Source organism: Quercus lobata, chromosome 9, assembly GCF_001633185.2.
Source record: "Quercus lobata isolate SW786 chromosome 9, ValleyOak3.0 Primary Assembly, whole genome shotgun sequence".
NCBI classification, from domain to species: Eukaryota; Viridiplantae; Streptophyta; class Magnoliopsida; order Fagales; family Fagaceae; genus Quercus; species Quercus lobata.
The window spans coordinates 923,108-941,340 of record NC_044912.1 but is presented as its reverse complement, the minus strand read 5'-3'; positions in this window follow the sequence as shown (position 1 = coordinate 941,340).

Below are 18,233 nucleotides of genomic sequence, written 5' to 3'. Positions count from 1 at the left end.
GCACTTTAGTGGATTCACTTTGCAGAGGGTCGGATTTGAAGAAATTTGAGGGATTGTCTCCCATACACTCTGATGTTCCTCTTCTAGAAGTGGGACCATCAGATGGTAACATCCAACACGGGTTTGGGATCTCCCCCCAAACGCATCTGTTAGAGGAAAGGACCTCTCCGTTACATTTGATTCCGTTAGTGGAAAGACAAACTTCCATGCTTTTCTCAGCTTAGCATTAAACCATCCCATCACACGGGTCAAATTTGCCCCTTTTTTTGCTATCACTATTTTTGGAATTTCCACCACTGCTCCCTCTAGATTTATGGTCCATCTTTGAAAGTTCAAATATGTGTATAAACACCCTTGAACGATTAGACCCCCAATTTACAAATTAACCAATTCAAGCTTTATGTCAAATAACTAGTGTGCGGAAAATGAACATAAGCTATAATATAGAATTGGTAAACAATCTATGCCAATTAAAATCACATCCACAGCAGAAAATAAAAGGCAAAGATAAAGGGAAGAGAGCTGCAAACACAAGAACAGCACACGATGTGTTATCGAAGAGGAAACCGAAGCCCTCGGTGTAAAACCTCTTCGCCGCCCTCCAAGTGGTCAATAATCCACTAGAAAATGTAGTTGGGATACATGAACAGCAATAGACCCTCCAAGCCTAATCTACCCGATGTACCTAAGCCCTCCAAGCTTCTTGCTCCAACGAGGTTGCGCCGAACCTTTTTCTTTTCTAGCTTACCGGATTCCGCTACTAGACCGTAGCATCCGCCATCCTTGGCATCTTCCAATGCTTCCCAAAACTCCAAAAACACTCAACACTCTAAATTGGTGTGGGCAGTGTTTGGATAGAAATCTCCTCTCAATAGGTATGACAATGAGAGAGGGAAGAGAAGAGACTACAAAGGTTTCTCTTTAAGAATGAGTAGCTCTCTCTAATTGGGTGGGTGTTTTTAAAGAAACCTCTCTTAGGGTTTTTCTTTCAGAATGACCACTCATATTTTGTGGGAATGAGGGGTATTTATACTGGTGTGAGAATGGAATACGAAGAGTCAATTTTTCCAAAAAACAGGGTTGGCTGGCAACTTGATCTCGCGACTTGACTGAGTCGCGAGTTCAAGCCGCGAGATAGCTGAATGGCAAGTCTGGATTTTTATCCTGTAGTGCTCCAGCTGGCATGACTATTTAGCTCCTCTGCATGCTCTGCACGTGTGCAACTTTTGGCGGCTTGCAAGCTGCAAGCCTCCCGGGAGTCCTAGCTGCGAGCCTCCCGGGAGTCCTAGCTGCGAGTCTCTGCTTCACTGTACTGTCTTGAACATTTCTTCATACTCTCTCATACACTACCCTTACATGATTCCCACCTAAATACAGGGTTTAAATAAGTGTTGTATTACAAGCAAATATGTCACGGAATAAAGCCAACACATGGTTGATTAAATTCAACCTTACAATCTCCCCTTTTGGCTACTCCGTGACAAAACATCCTAAAACAGACTCCAGACTTAAACGTGAGTTTGGGAACAATGGCAAAACTCACTCACACCTAAATCTAGAAACTGTGAAGCTCTTGAATCATATGAACATGAATCTCCTGAAACATAACAATACACCATGATCATTGTATGCAGAAAAGCATGAAATGCATATGAAACAGGCAATATATGATCAAGCAAAGATGGAGTTAAGAAACAAACCATGGCTTGATCAACCAAGCAATCACTACAAGGTAGTGACCACAATGCTCATTCACACTTAGAATGAACACAAGGACATACAAGCTAACAAGCACAAGGCAAGATACTTGTATGCTCAACACTCAACCAATGCATAATACACAAAGTATATGCATCTAGGAACAATCCTACAAGGGCACAAGAGTGATAGTACTTAACCAGAAAATGCATGACATTTGGATAGAAGTACTGATTTAACAAAATCATAGAGGCTGCATAAAGCATGGTACACACCATAAAGCCTACAAGTAATGAAAACAAACCCTAAAAACTTACAAAAGCACATGGGTACAAACCATAAAATACTGATTATAAACTTAAACAATATAAACTATAAGTGCTTAAAGTTTCTCCCCTTCAAAGTGATGAGAAGCTGCGATGCACTTGGAGCATATATACTTGTAACCTGAAACACTTACACAAAACACATTAGACCCTCAAGGTAAAGCAAGTAATAAAAGGACAAGTAAAATATAACAAGTAAATTGCAATCAAGTAAACATGATATGAAACATGTGAGCAACTTGATCATACACCAAAACAGTCATATAGAAATGACTACAATGATCACATAGCAAAGCAAATGATCATCCGAACATGCATTCAAAGAAGCACAATAGCATAGGGATATATGCATGTCCAAAGCACAAACACGATGCAATGAGAACAACAAAGCATAACTCAAAGCACCATAAAGCCAACAAGAAAACAAACAGAACAAAGTTTTATAGTTAACACAATGTCTTCTCCCCTTTGGTATATGTATCTCCCCTATGGAATATCTCTTCCCCTACAAATGTGCATGAGAAATAGAATTTCTCCCCCTAAGGATGTGCACAAGAGTCATATAGAAATGACAAAACACTCCCCCTTTTTGTCAAGAATAGACAAAGGGTCAAGGAGAAAAGAGGGCAAGAGATGAATGAACGAACAATGATAATGATGCATGAGGGGTGCAAGATGAATGAGAAAATGAAGCTCAAACCTAAGACAAAGTAACATGCTACAAAGCATAAGGTAAACATGACATGCTAGGATGAAGAAATAAGGTAAAGACCAATGCATGACAAGGGTAGTAAAGGTGTGTGCAAGAGGTAGCCAAGTGCAATGCATGACCAATACATGAAAAATGCACATGTGGGGCAAAGTGTGCAAAATACACAACCAACGAACCAAACATGTTCCTAATGAGGAAACATGAGAAACCTCAAAGTTTGATACTCATTGGAGTCCAAACAGGTGAGAAAATGTCTAAGAGGCATTTTATCAAATACCTAGCATGCACACTATAAACAATAATGTGAAACAATGCATGAACATCATGAAATCCACCCTTAATACATGTTCTTTCTGCCACAAGGGGCCAACATCCAATGCAAATCAACAAAAGAAACCAATCCCATGAAGAAATTTAACAAAAATTAAGTTTTTCCAACCCCTATGATAAAAATCTCAACCAAGAGTACAAAACTCTCCAAAACATAATCTAAGGATCAAAATTAATGAAAAGAGTTTATAATTACCTTAGAAATGTTAATGGAATGAAAAACCATTCAAATTGGTTGGGTTTTGATGTAAAAATATTAAAAGGGGGGTTTTAGAGAGGATGGGAGAGGTTTAAAACAAGTTTCCCACAAAAAGCCCTTTAAAAAGCTGTTTCTGGGCGTTTCGCAACTGGGTGAGTCGCGAGGTTCAGTCGCGAAAATTTTCGCGAGTCGCGAGTGAGTCGCGAGTAAGCCTCGAGTTGCGAGTTTCAGTAGCGAAAATTTTCACGAGTCACGAGTGAGTCATGAGCAAGCCGCGAGTGAGTCACCAAAAGCTTCTAGATGAACTCGCGACTGGGGTTTCGCGACTGGCGAGTCGCCAGCTGAGCCGCAAAAAACTCTGACACTTGTTTTTCAATATAGAACATGGTTAAACAATGAAAAACAAAGTAAACACTAAACATGAACACAAAGAGTGATAAAAATCACTTCCAAAAACATATAAAATGATCAAAAATCTTTTTGAATTAATCCATATAAGATTGAGCACACACACATCACATTTAGACAAGTACAATCTAACAAATGAATAAGACATTCATTGAACATTAGGCAAGTGTGTTGTGTGTGTGTATCAAATGTGGAATAGTCCTTAGTCTAGAGTGAAGTTTCAATGATCAATTCAATCAAGTCATACACAACTAGTACTAAATCAAGTGGTCTATCTCAATTATAGAAATGAACATATATGACCTCCCACAAGAAAATGATTACACAAGATTGAAGCTTTTCATTTGGCTTCTTACAATTCATATCATTTGATCATTTTGAATCAATACAACTCATTTTGAGCAATACATCTCATTTTTGAGATTGATGCCTAAAATTTTTATATTTCAATTTGATGAACAAGCCTTTGGCTTTTTGGGCATCATACATTTTCATATAAGTCGCTTTTCCTTTTTCCTAGTCGAATACTAGTATGTGCGACGGCTTTTGCAGCTTATTATCTCTTTTCATTTTGAGATTTACATTTGTTGAGCTCTTTAAGCAATAAAAATAAAAGAGTGGGAAGAGATATAAGCACAAGTCTACGCATGTATCAAAACCAACATGACTATTGACTAATCATTCATGACAAGCTTGAAGATCGATTTACAACAATCACACAAAGATGTCAAGATTTTTCCCACAAAGATATAAGTGCAAAAATAACAAGCCAAACTCGTAAATGCACAAAACCATTTGTACAAAGGTATAAGGCCAAACTCACATGTGATATGTGCTCAAACATATACGATCAAACTTTTTGAATATTTCATTTTTTATGTAGTTTTGGATTTTTTACTCACACAAAGCAGAAACATAAAAGTAAGATCAAGAACAAAACAATGCATACAAATAAATGCAAGATGCACAAAATGCATGATGATATGACATTTAATGCAAGAAGGGTCCTACAAAGATCGAAAGAATTAGATCAAGAACCAAAAGAGCAAAAGCTCAACCATAGGAACCCTTCCTCATCCAAACGGAACGATTGTTTGGAATGAGTGTCTCAAGAGAAGTGAGACGAGGGTTGGAAGAATGAGAACCAGAGACGCACATAGTCAAGGAGTTAAGAGCATTAAACATTTTCTTTAACAACATGCTATTTTCACTCAAAACTGGTTTATTCTTTTTAGCACAACTTCCAAAAAGCTCAAGTTTTTCTTTTCTTTTAATTTTTTTAAAAGCATGAAATTTAGAGCATTGAGGTCTTAGATGACCAAAGGCACCACAATGGTGACAAACAATGTGTTTAAGTCCACTAGGCTTTTTGAGAAGGAATCTAGCAACATGGTTTTGTTCCCTCTTCAACTTATGACATTGAGGTCTTATATGACCAATCACACCGCAGTGGTGGCAACTTGGAACAAACTTAGATCCATTCAAAACCTTAAGTTGAGACCTAAACGAAGGCTTTGACTTAACAGTCTTTCTCTCCACCTTTTGATTTCTTTTATGTGGAGGAATATACACCGATTTGTCCTTTAAGGTAGAACACACACTAGGCACAAAATCGGGTACTACAACATGATTGCAACAAATATTATCATCCTTTTTAGCAATAGGTTCAGCAATCAAACACTTGGCATGCATGTTAAGAGATTCATTTTTCACAATTTAACTCATCAACAAGTTTGTTAGACAAAACAAGTTTAGCATCCAAGTCCATATTCAAACATTCAAACTCTTTCAGTTTTTCAACAGAAATTTCAGCAAGTTTTTTATATTTTTCAACCAATTTGTTGGATTCATTGAGCTTAGCAATCAAATCATCCTTTTCACAAAATAACTTACTCAAATTCTTTTGAAACTTCTTAGCATTTTTCTTCAAGAGTTTGTCAACAACACTCATAGATTCAAATAACACGTCATCACACTTATGAGGATTAACACTCATAGAGGCATTTTCACAAACACGTGGCATGCTACATTCATCACCAACCAAATCATGCAAAGAGGCATACAAAGCACAATCCATGGCAAATAAACATAAGGGGTCAAGGATCACACTTAGGTATTTAAACCACAACAAGTGTACCCACTCTGATACCAATTGAAAGTTCAAATATGTGTATAAACACCCTTGAATGATTAGACCCCCAATTTACAAATTAACCAATTCAAGCTTTATGTCAAACAACTAGTGTGCGGAAAATGAACATAAGCTATAATATAGAATTGGTAAACAATCTTTGCCAATTAAAATCACATCCACAGCAGAAAATAAAAGGCAAAGATAAAGGGAAGAGAGATGCAAACACAAGGACAACACACGATGTGTTATCGAAGAGGAAACCGAAGCCCTCGGCGTAAAACCTCTCCGCCGCCCTCCAAGCGGTCAATAATCCACTAGAAAATGTAGTTGGGATACATGAACAGTAATAGACCCTCCAAGCCTAATCTACCCGATGTATCTAAGCCCTCCAAGCTTCTTGCTCCAACGAGGTTGCGTCGAACCTTTTTCTTTTCTAGCTTACCGGATTCCGCTATTAGACCGTAGCATCCGCCATCCTTGGCATCTTCTAATGCTTCCCAAAGCTCCAAAAACACTCAACACTCTAAATTGGTGTGGGCAGTGTTTGGATAGAAATCTCATCTCAATATGTATGACAATGAGAGAAGGAAGAGAAGAGATTACAAAGGTTTCTCTCTAAGAATGAGTAGCTCTCTCTAATTGGGTGGGTGTTTTTAAAGAAACCTCTCTTAGGGTTTTTCTTTCAGAATGACCACTCATATTTTGTGGGAATGAGGGGTATTTATACTGGTGTGAGAATGGAATACAAAGAGTCAATTTTTCCAAAAAACAGGGTTGGCTGGCGACTTGACCTCGCGACTTGACTAAGTCGCGAGTTCAAGCCGCAAGATAGCTGAATGGCCAGTCTGGATTTTTGTCCTGTAGTGCTCCAGCTGGCATGACTGTTCAGCTCCCCTGCATGCTCTGCACGTGTGCAACTTTTGGTGGCTTGCAAGCCGCGAGCCTCCCGCGAGTCCTAGCCGCGAGTCTCTGCTTCACTGCACTATCTTGAACATTTCTTCACACTCTCTCACACACTTCCCTTACATGATTCCTACCTAACTACAGAATTTCTAAGTGTTTTATTACAAGCAAATATGTCACGGAATAAAGCCAACACATGATTGATTAAATTCAACCTTACAATCTTGATCCCAAGGGTGGTTGAGAATTGAAACTCGAGCACAACATTTGGACAGGACAGAGATGATGAAGGAGATGAGCACTCTTGAAGCGACTAAGACTTTGTGTCCCCTATCAAAATGTTAAAGACAAAAGGTGATGCCCTATTCTTGGCAAAGTCTTTTTTGCCCTTAATGGAGCCCCTTATGCTAGGTTTTTCTGAATGCCCACTGTTGAAATGGCCCTTGTCCTTAGTGACTATTGGGTTGGTTGTCTCTTTATATTGGCTGAAAACTTATTATTAGATGGGGCGATTTGGGTCCCTTCCGGACATGTGGGTAAGCTAGCTTTCCTTTTGCCTTCCCTTCTACCAGTGTAGTGGGATCAATCTTAGACAAAGATTCACTAAGGAAGTTTGTCTTATCTTGCTTGTGCAATAGATTTTTGTCTGGGCTGGGTCCTTTTTTTGGACTTTTGTTCGTGTTCCTTCTCCTGTTTACCACTAACCACGGCCCATACGCAACATCTGGATTCATGCCAAACATGTCTGCATGTAGCGTGGCTTCCTCTCCTGGTGTAGGGATCACCGGGTAATGCACCAACATGCTGTCCTATCTGCTCCATTTTGCTTCTCAGCATTCACTCTTCCTGTCAGCAAGGCGACACGTATCAAATAAGGGTAGTCTTCTCGCCGATGCCCAATCTGGTCACAAGTAAAGCATAGCTTGTGGATGCCCTCATAGCTAATGGATTGTTCTCATCCTCCAAGGATAATCGAGGTGGTTAGAGGTTTCTCAATGTCAACCTGAATGCGAAGCCTTACATATCTTCCTCTAGTTTTGGCCTCTGTATGCGTGTCGATCCTTAAGACATGACCAATAGATTTCCTAATCTGCTTAAGTACCTCTAATTCATACTACTCAATTGGCAACTTCGATAGTCTAACTTATACTATGATGGAGGAAACATTCGCCGAAGATGGTTTAAAGTTGGGCTCCTACGATCTTATGGAAAGGAAATGCTCCCCAATGAACCAGGGGCCTTTCTCCAAAACCTCAAAGTAATCCACTTTTAGCCCAAATCAGATGAGATAAAATTCTTTCCCTAAATCAATAAAATCCAGCTTCCCAGTGAGTTTCCACAATGCAATAAGCCTCGCTTACAGGAAATGATATCCCACCACCCTACCATAAACCTTGACTATCAGCGAATTTGCCCAGGGAGCTTTAATTCGTTGCTTTACCTTTCTGGACAAGGTCACAGTTGCTACACCTTCTCTGAGCTTAGCAATCTCATCATCTGAGTCATCCTCAGCATCCATGTGGCCATCCAACTCAAAAGCCCAGTTGTAAGCACCTAGTATTTCACCCAAGAGCTTGTCTTTAAATGTTTAGCCATTCCTCGCAGAGAAGTCGTCCCTATATTGTTGATGAGGACCCTCCCCTTGGCTAATCTTGAAATCAGCATGGTGGACATCTTTTACTTTGTTATTACTCCAGGCAAGTTCAACTTCCTCTTCTTTAGAGAGAAAACGAGACTTGGAAAGGTTGACCATTTCTCAGATGAGGACGCAATTTCTCTCTTTCTCTCAATCACTTTCTTTTTTTTTTTTTTTTTTTTTTTTTTTTTTTGCACTAAGTACGAAAAGGTAGGCATCACAGTGGATGAAATCTGTTTTAATGTTCTGAGTCTTTTGACTTATCTTAAAGCCCATTATTTCTAAAGTCCAAGAGTTCAAACTGAGCCTCGCTTTTTTGGATAGTAATTTATTCATTATTATTATTATTATTATTAGTTTGCTGAATAAATACTTTATTGCTCAAAAAACTTAACCCAATACTTTATTGCTCAAAAAACTTAACCCAAAATAGGGGAGAAACAAAAAGATCGGGTCTGGATCCATCTCTAACAAAGGCCTGAGAAACATGAGAAGGTAGATTGGAGATGGGAATTGGCCAGACCAGTTTACAAAAGCTGCCCATTGGGCAAATTTGCAAATACATTACCCTTTCTATGAACAAAAGAAAATTCAACATTTGAACAACAATTAGCAAAGAACAAAATATCTTCTAGAATAGACCTGGTACTCCAATGTGGGGTTACATCTGACTTTTCAGCGGCTCAATGACATTCCAAGCATCACCTTCCAAGATTATATTTTGAAATCCTTCATTCATAGCACCACATGGCATACCGAGCTGCTCTCACTTCCCCTAGCAGGGAATTTCCACTCTTAAATTGCTTTGACCATGCCAACAAAAGGTTGCCAGCTGTATCTCTTCCCACAACTGCAACTGTGGTTTTCTCTTCATAGATTGTAGCATCAAAATTTAGCTTGATCTAGCTCTTTGGAGGGGGAGACCTGACCACATCTTTGGATGGTCTCTCATTTTGCTCCTTCCAAGCTTCTTTATGCTCCATGAAGACTCTAAAAATTTGCCTGGAAAGATCAATTGGATCACTTTTGGAACCCTCCACTCCAACTTTATTTCTAGCCACCCATAAATGATCACAGAGAATGGTAGCATAAAGCTAGAAGTCTTTGACAGATTCTTCATTCAATCCCATCATGGATTTTGGATTAAAAATAACCTTAATCCAATCCAAGATAGATAGAGAGGATAACTTACTCATATATATAGGCCATGGGGCTAGTAACCAAAGCTGAATAGCCCAATCACACTGCAAAAACAAATGCTCAATAGTTTTAGGGGCATTATTACACAGAAAGCAATTCAAAGAAGAAATGGTAAATCGACTGTTAAGAATAGAACAAGTTGGAAGAATGTTCTAGCACATTTTCCACAAAAAGTTTTTAAGTCTGGCATTTACTTTTAGCTTCCATAAATCCTTCCAATCTTTACTGAGCATGTGAGGGTGGTTTGGAGGATTCAACCTTATAATAGCATTATAAGCAGATTTCACTGAAAACTCGCTTGAAGGAGTAAGACACTAGAATACTTGGTCATTCATGGTTTGATCAGATAGATGGATGTTTAGGATTTTACTTACTGTGGGAGGTTCAAATAATATTGAAAGTTTACATCTATCCCATTGTCTAGTATCTTGATTAATCAGATCTACTACCAAGTGAACATCAATAGAAATACCGCTTCTTGTTTGGGGGATGAACCCTGGCTCATTAGGGACCTATGGATCTTCAAAGATCCAAGTGTTAAGGCCATTGCCATTACTATGGCACAACCCCTTACTAGTAACCTTCCTGCACTCAAAGATACTTTGAGATGCCTAAGAAGCACCCTTCAGAATGGGCATTTTCATGAAGTTTTTGTTCCAAACATATTTCTTCTTGAAAGCTATCACCCACATTTTATCACTGTTATTGACCACATCCCAAGTCATTTTGGTCACAAAAGCTTGATTCATGTCTGCTATTTTTTTAATACCAAGTCCTCCGACATTTTTAGGAGTGCATATTGAATCCCAACTTTTGAGACAACAACCTTTCCTACTGTCATCCATTGTACCCCACCAAAATCTTTAGTTAAGGGAATCAAGTTTTGAACAAAATTCATTTGGGAGGATTAGGGATGAAGCTTGGTAAGATGGAATGGAAGAATCTACAGATGAGATGAGTGTTGCTCGACCTGCTTAAGAGAGTGTTTTCATTTTCCACCCTTGCAGCCTTTGCTTAACCTTCTCAATAATCTCTTTAGGTGCTGCTTTTTTGTCTCTGCTAGAGGCTATTAGAATACCAAGACATTTCTCCTTATTTGAAGCATTAATTCCAATAGAGTTTGCTAGCCGAGATTTCAGATAGTGAGGAGTATTTCTGCTATAAATTATAACAGATTTACAGAAGTTTATCTTTTGCCCCAACTAGCTTGAAAAAACATCTAGGCAAAATTTTATCCTTTCTAAATTTTCCTCATTAGCTTGAGCAAAAAAAAAAAAGATCATCTGCAAATTGCAAATGACTAATAGGAGTTAGATCTCTAGCTAGCTTAAAAGCCTTTATCCCATTACACAAGGCTTCCCTCTTAATCAATCAAGCCAAAACCTCCCCTACTAAAACAAAAAGGAAGGGAGAAATAGGACCGCCCTACCTCACCCCTCTTTGAGGTCTAATAAACCCAAACAGACTTCCATTTATAAGGATGGAGAAGGATGTTGTAGAAACACATTTGTTAGGACATATGTGATTCGCTTATTAGGAACATATGTCACTATGTTATGTAATTGGTTAATCCTTTGACAAAATGCATTTTACTTGTATTTGGGTAGATCTAGGATGTGTTTAATACTTCAAGAAACCTTATTTCAAGTTCAAGTGTTAAAGCCACGCAAATCTATCCAAGATTCAAGTGAGAAAAGTATTGCTTATTAAAGCTGAACAGTTAGCTCGACATCTAGCATTTATCGAGACCTGTAGAGCTGTTCCAGCCCGTGGCTCAATAGCAGCTCGACGATAGGTATCTGTTGAGGTATATGAAGTTCAGTTTTTTAGGACTGTTTTTCATTCAATCTGTGATTGTATGCTTGGGCTTTCTTTTCTCACAACCCCAGTTCATCTTTCTTGTGAAGAAGCTATTGTGTTTGTGCATTGTAGGGTTTTGTAACTGAAAGTTCAAATAGTGTATAAAACACCCTTGAACGTTTAGACCCCCAATTACAAAATAACCAATTCAAGTTTTATGACAAACAACTAGTGTGCGGAAAATGAACAAAAGCTATAAACATAATTGGTAAACAATCTAAGCCAATTAAAATCACAACCACAGCAGATAATAAAAGGCAAAGATAAAAGGGATAGAAGATGCAAATACAAGGATAACACATGATGTGTTATCGAAGAGGAAATCGAAGCCCTCGGCGTAAAATCTTTTCGCCGCCCTCTAAGCGGTAAGTAATCCACTAGAAAATGTAGTTGGGATACATGAACAGTAATAGACCCTCCAAGCTTAATCTACCCAGTGTACCTAAGCCCTCCAAACTTCTTGCTCCAACGAGGTTGCGCCAAACCTATTTCTTTTCTAACTTCCCGGATTCCGCTACTTGACCATAGCATCAACCAATGTAGATTGGTTCCTTCCTAATTGCTCCCCAGAACACCAAACAGCCCTCTCACAGTAATGGATATGGTGAGAAAAGGTTTTGGTAAAAAGACCTCTCAAGGATTTAACAATAGAGAGGAAGAGAGTTGAGGAATTTGAAGAGTCTCTTATGTGAAGATTGTGGATGAATCAATCTTGTATAACACTAGGGTTTCTCTCTCAAAATTCTCTCTAGAAGCTCTCTTTCTTTTGTGGGTATAAGGGGTATTTATACTGGGGTGAAAATGGAATGTGAAAAGTCAGGTTTTTGAAAACAAGGCTGGCTCGCGGCTTGATTGAGTTGCGAGATCTAGCCGCGAGATAACAGAATGGCCAGTTGTCCTATTTTGTCTTGTAGTGCTCCAGCTAGCATGACGCTTCAACTTCTGGCATGCTTGGCACGTGTGCTGCTTCTGGCAGTTTGAAGCTGCGAGTCACCCGCGAGATCCAGTCGCGAGTCTCTATTTTCTTACACACTCTTGAGCATTTCAACACTCTATCTCACTTACTGCCCTTATAATAATCCCACCTAAATACAAGGTTATTAAATGCTGAAATACAAGTAAATTTGGCACGGAATAGAACCAACAAGATGGTTAATTAAATTCAACCTTACAGTAACTAAGGAGCTTCTTGATTTTCATCGTGTGATGAACTGAAGAACTTTGCAGCCAACAACCTTCTCTAGTTGGTGATTGAAGTCGCATACTGAGATTCGCGCAATTGGTTAGTCACGTCTTGGGAGCCGTGCATTACAAGGAGAAATTGTCACTACAGAATAAGTCCAATTGGGTATTGGGGTAAGGGTTCAACTGTAAGTTGGTATAAGGTACTGGGATTCTTTTACTTGTAACCGCTTGTTTTGATAATAGTGGATTTTTTAGAGTGGTGACCTTAAAATCACCCGGTGAGATTTTTGCCACGTAGGTTTTCCCCATTCGTAAACAAATCACTGTGTCAATTTATTTTCCGTTGCAAACTTAGTTTAATTAGTGATTTGTTTATGTTACCACGTGTTTGCATGTTAATTTGATTAATTAATATACCTGGCTAATTAATCAATTAATTTATTACAATGAGTCAATACATTTTTGGCCTACTAAGTGGTATTAGAGCAGGCACACTGTGATTAGGGTTAATCTTTGCTGTGTGATCCATTGACCCCTGTTTGTCATGGATAGATGACAGTCCCTTATTATACCTCATTTATATGATGGCACTAACTATGCATACTAGAAAGTACGCATGAGAGCCTTCTTGCAGTATTTAGATTAGAAAGTGTGGCAAGCTGTGGAGATAGGCTGGACCAAGCCTACAAAAGCGCCGATCGATTGGGATGATGCTAAGATCAAGGCAGGAAACTTCAACAGCAGGGCATTGAATGTTTTGTTCAGTGCAGTCACTAATGAAGAATTTAAGAAGATATCCTCCACTAAAATTGCGAAGGAAGCATGGACCATCCTCCAGACAACCTATGAGGGAACCAAGGTTGTTAAGGATTCGAAACTACAGAGGCTCACTACAAGCTTCGAAGAGATTAAGATGGAGGAGGATGAGTCATTTGATGAGTTCTATGCCAAACTCAAGGACATAGTTAACTTAGCTTTTAATCTTGAAGAAACCATTCCTGAGCCCAAGATTATGTGAAAGGTGCTTAGATCTCTACCCAAGAGATTCCATGCCAAGATCACTGCTATTGAGGAATCAAAGGACATCGACAAAATTCCTTTGACAGAGTTGGTTGGAAATCTACAGACCTTTGAGTTAGGTTAGACAAGAATCGGGAAATCGAGCAAGAGCAAGAGCATGGCATTGAAGGCCAAGAGCAGTGACATAGATGAGTCTTCAAACGATGAAGATTCTAAGATGAAGTCCTACATCAACAGGCAATTTAAGAAGTTCATGAAGAATGCAAATGGGAAGGGCTTTGACAAGGACCATAGGCAATCTAGTTCCTCTTAGTTCAAGAGCCAAGACCAAGGGAAAAAGGATGCTAGGGATGGTGGTTAGTACACTGTTCCCTCAGGACCAAAGTGTTTTGGGTGTTAAGGCTTTGGACATATGAAACAGGAGTGCCCCACATATCTCAAGACCATTGGGAAGAGCAAGGCACTTGCTGCTACATTGAGTGACACCAATCTTGAGGATGATTCCAATAATGAGGATGATTCTGACAATGAGGATGACGGAATCCTAAATGCCTTCACTACCACTATCAATCCTACTGAGGGAATTGTTGAAGAAATGGATGAAGAAAAGGAATTGGTGGAGTCCAAGTTTGAGAAGATGGATGAACAAGATGACATCCACACAGCCTATGTAAAATTATACAAGGTCTTAGAGAAATATGAGAAGTTGTATAAGTTGACCACCAAGAAGTTTAGTTATGTGGAGCTTGTGTGAGAGGAAACCTCTACAAAGTTTGATGAAGCCAATCAAACTATTGGAGAACTGAGATTTGAGAACAATTTCTTGGCTGAGAAAACCAAGAAGGTTGAGGCAGAACTATTCCAAGTCAAAGCTCAACTGGAAAGGACTTTGAGTGCTAAGCTTGATGAGATGCTTAGTCTTCAAAAATCTGCTTCTGATCGAACTGGTTTAGGGTATGATTTCTCTTCTTCTAGTATTGCTTTAACTAGTACTACTATTTTTGTTTCTCCTGCTAATGATATCGAAACTGATTACAATGTTGTTAAAAATGATTTAACTAGTGAGAACACAGATAAGGGTAAATCTATCTTAAGAGCACCTCCTAGGCAGGATAAGAAAGAAGATAAAAACCCTAGGGCTAAGAAGACTAACTCTCAAAAGCCTAAACAAAAGAAGTAGCATCTCTGTCATCATTGTGGAGCAGCCGGTCATACTTGACCTAATTGCTATAAGTTGATAGCCACTCAACAAAGCAACGACATGATTGCATCGGGAAACCAAAATTAGTTTCCATCCTCTTTTTCTTTCCTTGGACCTTGGAGATCTTCTTAAAGCCCTCATATTCCTTTTGAACTTGAATGGTTTCAATTCTTCTCCCTCACCACTGGTTCAAGGGTTCACTCAAAGGAAAGGTTCTTCCAATGTGTGAAAGGAAAAGGGTCCCAAGTAATTCTATCACTTTCTTCTCTCTCTCTCTTCTTATTTTTGTTTGCATTACTTTTGTGTTTTGCTTTAGTTTTGAGCCAGTCTAGTTTTATGCTTTCCTGTGTTTAATTCATTTTTGTTTGTTTTCTTTTCAGTTTTGGTTTATTTTGTTTTCATATAAAAAAATTGAAAAATACAAAAATAGTATGTGTTATGTGTACATTGGTACTTGTGTACCTTTTCTAAATTTTGTATCTATTATAGCTTAAATAAGCATCTTTATGCACAACTAAGCAAGTGAGCTCTGTGGCTCATGTTGGTGATGAGTAAGGTTAAGTGATCTCTTGTACTTAACACTCATATTACTTTTTTTGATGAGAAGGACTACACTACAAGAAAACTGAACTATTGCGGCGGGTGCGAAAACCGCCGCTATAGGTCACCTATTGCGGCGCTTTTTTGGCCTGCCGCTATACATGAGATCTATTGCGGCGTTTTATATGCCCGCCGCAATAGCTCTAGTATTTTGCGGCGCACTATAGCGGCGGGCCGATGACCCGCCGCAATAGACCTGTTTTCGCGGCGCTAAGCTTAGATATAGCGGCGGGTCAATGACCTGCCGCAATATGTACTCCTTTTTGCGGCGGTTTGGACCGCCGCAATAGACCTTTAAATTTCCATCTATTTTTTTCGCCTTCCCACTTAAAGATCAAATAGTAAATTACACCCGATTGGCATGAAAATTGGCATGCATGTTAAGAACATATAGAAAATGTGATCCAACGGTTGGATTTTCAAAATTTGAATTCAACAATAAGTTATTGATTGGTGTAACATTTTTTAGAGATACATCAAGTGTAACTTGAACCCAACGCTATATTTCTTAATTCAATGTGAATTTTGACAAATCTACCGTTAGATTACATTATCTTTATATATTTTTCATGCATACAAAATTTAAAGGTGATTAAAGATTAATAGTCATGTCATCAATCAATTGTTTAAATTCAAGTTTTTATAATTTAAAATAACGCATAAAATATAAGTTTAAAGTTCAAATGGTAAATTACACCCGATTGGCATGAAAATTGGCATGCATGTTAAGAACAAATAGAAAATGTGATCCAACGGTTGGATTTTCAAAATATGAATTAAATAATAAGTTATTGGTTGGTGTAACATTTTTTAGAGTTAGATCAAATGTAACTTGAACCCAACACTATATTTCTTAATCCGATGTGAATTTTGACAAATCTACCGTTAGATTACATTAAATTCATATATTTTTCAAGCATACAAAATTTCAAGGTGATCAAAAATTAATAGTCATGTCATCAATCAATTGTTTAAATTCAAGTTTTTGTAATTTAAAATAACACATAAAATATGAGTTCAAATATCAAATGGTAAATTACACCCGATTGGCATGAAAATTGGTATGAATATTAAGAACAAATAGAAAATGTGATCCAACGGTTGGATTTTCAAAATATGAACTAAACAATAAGTTATTGGTTGGTGTAACATTTTTTAGAGTTACATCAAGTGTAACTTGAACCCAACGCTATATTTCTTAATTCAAAGTGAATTTTGACAAATCTACCGTTAGATTACATTATCTTCATATATTTTTCAAGCATACAAAATTTCAAGGTGATCAAAGATTAATAGTCATATCATCAATCAATTGTTTAAATTCAAGTTTTTGTAATTTAAAATAACACATAAAAGATGAGTTCAAAGATCAAATGGTAAATTACACCCGATTGGCATGAAAATTGGCATGCATGTTAAGAACAAATAGAAAATGTGATCCAACAGTTGGATTTTTAAAATATGAATTCAAAAATAAGTTATTGGTTGGTGTAACATTTTTTAGAGTTACATCAAGTGTAACTTGAACCTAACGCTATATTTCTTAATTCGTTGTGAATTTTGACAAATCTATTGTTAGATTACATTATCTTCATATATTTTTCAAGCATAAAAAATTTCAAGGTGATCAAAAATTAATTGTCATGTCATCAATCAATTGTTTAAATTCAAGTTTTTGTAATTTAAAATAACACATAAAAGATGAGTTCAAATATCAAATGGTAAATTACACCTGATTGGCATGAAAATTGGTATGAATATTAAGCACAAATAGAAAATGTGATCCAACGGTTAGATTTTCAAAATATGAACTAAACAATAAGTTATTGGTTGGTGTAACATTTTTTAGAGTTACATCAAGTGTAACTTGAACCCAACGCTATATTTCTTAATTCAAAGTGAATTTTGACAAATCTACCGTTAGATTACATTATCTTCATATATTTTTCAAGAATACAAAATTTCAAGGTGATCAAAGATTAATAGTCATATCATCAATCAATTGTTTAAATTCAAGTTTTTGTAATTTAAAATAACACATAAAAGATGAGTTCAAAGATCAAATGGTAAATTACACCCGATTGGCATGAAAATTGGCATGCATGTTAAGAACAAATAGAAAATGTGATCCAACGGTTGGATTTTTAAAATATGAATTCAAAAATAAGTTATTGGTTGGTGTAACATTTTTTAGAGTTATATCAAGTGTAACTTGAACCTAACACTATATTTCTTAATTCATTGTGAATTTTGACAAATCTATTGTTAGATTACATTATCTTCATATATTTTTCAAGCATAAAAAATTTCAAGGTGATCAAAAATTAATTGTCATGTCATCAATCAATTGTTTAAATTCAAGTTTTTGTAATTTAAAATAACCCATAAAAGATGAGTTCAAATATCAAATGGTAAATTACACCCGATTGGCATGAAAATTTGTATGAATATTAAGCACAAATAGAAAATGTGATCCAACGGTTGGATTTTCAAAATATGAACTAAACAATAAGTTATTGGTTGGTGTAACATTTTTTAGAGTTACATCAAGTGTAACTTGAACCCAACGCTATATTTCTTAATTCAAAGTGAATTTTGACAAATCTACCGTTAGATTACATTATCTTCATATATTTTTCAAGCATACAAAATTTCAAGGTGATCAAAGATTAATAGTCATATCATCAATCAATTGTTTAAATTCAAGTTTTTGTAATTTAAAATAACACATAAAAGATGAGTTCAAAGATCAAATGATAAATTACACCCGATTGGCATGAAAATTGGCATGCATGTTAAGAACAAATAAAAAATGTGATCC